This window comes from Peromyscus maniculatus, chromosome 23 (assembly GCF_049852395.1).
Source record: "Peromyscus maniculatus bairdii isolate BWxNUB_F1_BW_parent chromosome 23, HU_Pman_BW_mat_3.1, whole genome shotgun sequence".
Taxonomy (NCBI): domain Eukaryota; kingdom Metazoa; phylum Chordata; class Mammalia; order Rodentia; family Cricetidae; genus Peromyscus; species Peromyscus maniculatus.
The window spans coordinates 56,651,918-56,655,492 of record NC_134874.1 but is presented as its reverse complement, the minus strand read 5'-3'; the positions used below and the strand labels follow the sequence as shown (position 1 = coordinate 56,655,492).

The window sequence follows — 3,575 nt, the reverse complement described above, 5'->3', positions numbered from 1 at the left end:
AGTTGAATGGTGAGACAAATCCATACACTTTTGAAATGTGTAGGAGGTTTATGTTTAGATATTGAGGCTGTTTTGTCTAACTTCCTAACCCAACTGCCTGTGTGGTAGAGTCTGGGTCCCCAGTGTCCGTAGGGCCACCATGACCAGGGTGACAGACAAATGCTGTGTGTGATTCCCATGTGCTCCCCTGGAACCCGGGACCGAGTAACTACGGTAATGAGACAGGATGACCTGTATCTCTCTCCTCCGAGCTCCTACCTGAAGGCTCCACTCAGTTGGCACCCAGAAAGCATTGGGTAAATTGTTCATTTAGAGAATGAGTAGATGATGTCATGTTTTGTTTCTGAGTTGAAGTAAAAATTTCCTAATAACCAAGAAATAAAACAGAGCCATGCAGTGATGGCGCACACCTTTAATCTCAGCACTTGGGAGGCAGAAGCAGGAGGATCTATGAGTTGGAGGCCAGCCTGGGCTACAGAGTGAGGTCTAGGACATAAAGAAACCTTGTCTCAAACAAACAAACAAAAAACAAAAAGAAACAAAGGAAGAAAGAAGGAAGGAAAAAAAGGAAGAAAGAGAGATAGACAGACAGACAGAACGGGAAAGGAAGGAAGGAAGGAAGGAAGGAAGGAAGGAAGGAAGGAAGGAAGGAAGGAAGGAAGGAAGGAAGGCAGGCAATGGTGGCATACGCCTTTAATCCCAGTACTCAGGAGGCAGAGGCAGGCAGATCTCTGTGAGTTCAAAGCCATCCTGGTCTACAGAGTGAGATCCAGGACAGGCTCCAAAGTTACACAGAGAAACCCTGTCTCAAAACAAAACAAGCCAACAGAGAGAAAGAAAGAAAGAAAGAGAGAGAGAGAGAGAGAGAGAGAGAGAGAGAGAGAGAGAGAGAGAGGAAGGAAGGAAGAAATAAGAAAGAGAAAGAAAGAAGCATATGGTGATATTTTATTTGTATTAAAATGTTATTTGTATGTTAATAAATAAAGTTGCCTGGGGGTCAGAGCTATTAGCAAGCCATAGGAAAGCAGGGCAGTGGTGGCGTACGCTTGTAATCCCAGCACTTGGTAGGCAGAGCTAGGTAAGTCTCTGTGTGTTCAGGGATACAGCCAGTATTGGATACACAGGCCTTTAATCTCAATACCCATCACAGAAAACCTGGAGGTCTATACAGACAGGCCATGATGAGGCAGTCATGCGGTTGGGTTTACAACCAATGAGAAGGCAGAACAGAAATACTATAAAAAGACAGACACACAGGAAGTAGCTCTGGTTCGGAGAAGTAGGACTACCTCAGGAGGAAGGGTAAGGTTTTAGCTCTTAGCTCTGACCTCTTGGCTTTCTTCTTTGCATTGGTTCTGTGTTTCTTATTTAATAAGACGGTTGGTTACATCTACAGAAGCAAGCAAGCTTAGGCGCACAGCCCCTCCCCAGGCACTCTGTCTGTCCATCCCCCGGGTATCTGAGAACAGGTAACTTACACAGACAGTTACCCAAAGAGCCTCTGGGAGAAGAAGGCTGCAGCTAAAAGCGGCTCGGTGTGCTGTGAGACCTGCTGCAGGGAGCTGGGCAGAGGGCATGGCCGAGCTGGGAAACCATGACTTGAATGCAGTGTCCTATGATGATGTCCATGCCAACTTCACATGGGAAGAGTGGACTTTGCTGAATCCTTCCCAGAAGAATCTCCACAAAGATGTAATGCTGGAGACCTACAGGAACCTCACTACTATAGGATACAATTGGGAAGACTATGATACTGAAGAACATTGTCAAAGTTCTAGAAGACATGAAAGGGTATATCATGTGTCACTCTGGATACAAGACATATCAGCATCGGGATATGGACATATATCACATACCCCTGTCTCAGAACAATTAGAAGATACATAGCAGTCCCCATGTTGAGGATACTTGTTAAATTTGATTCAAGTAAACAAGTGATTGGTATTCTAGTTTCATTATTAATACATCAATAAACTCACACAGATCTAAAGATTTAAAAAAAAAAAAAAAGCGGCTCTCCAGCAGTACTTGGGGTCTCTTGACTGTGACATCAGCCCTGGGGAATCAGCCCTGGGGAGGTGGAGGTCCGAGAATCAGATCAAGTGATCAACTTCATAGGTTAAGGTCACCCTGTCTCAAAACAAACTAACCACAAAACAAAACAATCAAAACACAAAGCAACTCCACAGCAAAAGCTCCCCTAGCCCCTCAAAAGTCTACAGTCTATTTTTTTTTCTTCTTAGATCCAGAGTATAATTTATGCAGTTATGTGGGATCAGTGACTTTTGTTTTACTTTAAGACAAGGTGAAGCCCATGCTGGCCTTAAATTTGTGATCCTCCTGCCTCAGCTTCCTAAGCACTCAGATTGCAGGTGAGCATCACTACCCTGGTATGTCAGGAATTCTTTCCATAGTTATAGCCCGAAATCTGTCCTTTAGAAATAGCCGTCGCCAAATTACCGTAAAACCATACAACACTGTAGCAACCCAACTATGGAAAACTCTTAGCCTCATAAGTAAGGAAACTACAGTTTTCCAAACTATGAAATCTGAGTAGTCAATTTAGAAATATTTGTATATACATGACACTGTTTAAATTTTTATGTGTAGAGATGTTTTCCCCGCCTGTACGACTGTGCACCACTTACGTGCAGTATCCACAGAGGAAGTTGCCAGATCCCCTAGAATTGGTGTTATAGATGGTTGTGAGCCACCATGTGGGAGCTGGGTATTGAACCCAGGTCCTGTGGAAGGTCAGTCAGTACACTTAACCACTGAGCCATCTCTCCAGCCCCCAAGAGGTGTTTAAATTTGACTTTAGTACAAAGGAAGCGTCATGGCTGCCCAGGCATCTAAATTCCCTGTGTGTTCCTGGAAAGTCCAAAGCCTGTATAATTAATGAATCACTCCATTGCTGTGTACACAGGGATTAAGTATTACATGAACCGGTTTCTAAATCACTTCCAGGAAGACAAAATTCTGGATATTTAAGAAATCACAGTTGGGCCTGGTAGCCAGGGAACAAAGCCAATTGACATTTAAGATCTAGGTTAGACATTCAACCTAGTCTATTAAAACAGATGAACTGTGATTTTTTTAGTTCCAAAGATACATCTAGAACAGCATTGAAAAACTTAGAGAGGAGAATGAGAAACAAAAAACTAATTCTGCTAACACTTTGGAATTATTTCTACTTCAATTTCTCTCCTAACATTTTTAAAATTCTAATTTTTTGTTTGTTTTTTAGCTTTTGTTTTTTTAGACAGGATTTCTCTATGTGTTCCTGGCTGCCCTGGATCTTTCTGTGTAGACCAGGCTGGCCTCAAACTCAGAGATCTGTCTGCCTTTGCTTCCTGAGTGCTGGAGTCACACACAGCTGTAAATCTAAATTTTTAACCTCATTATATATAACTCTTTGTCACCCATTTAATTGAAATTATGTCTTGGGTTACTAAAAAAGCTTTCTAGGGGTCTGGGGGATAGCTTCTCTGCCAGAGGACCTGGGTTTGATTCCCAGTAGCCACATGGCAGCTCAGAACCATTCAAAGCCCCAGGTCCCAGGGATCTGATGTCCT

General features: G+C 43.0%; 1 pseudogene; it reads left to right on the top strand.

The window, feature by feature from the left end:
* Nucleotides 1-1,575: 1,575 nt before the first annotated feature.
* On the top strand, nt 1,576-2,123 carry LOC107401516 (zinc finger protein 431 pseudogene; annotated as a pseudogene).
* Nucleotides 2,124-3,575: the final 1,452 nt, after the last annotated feature.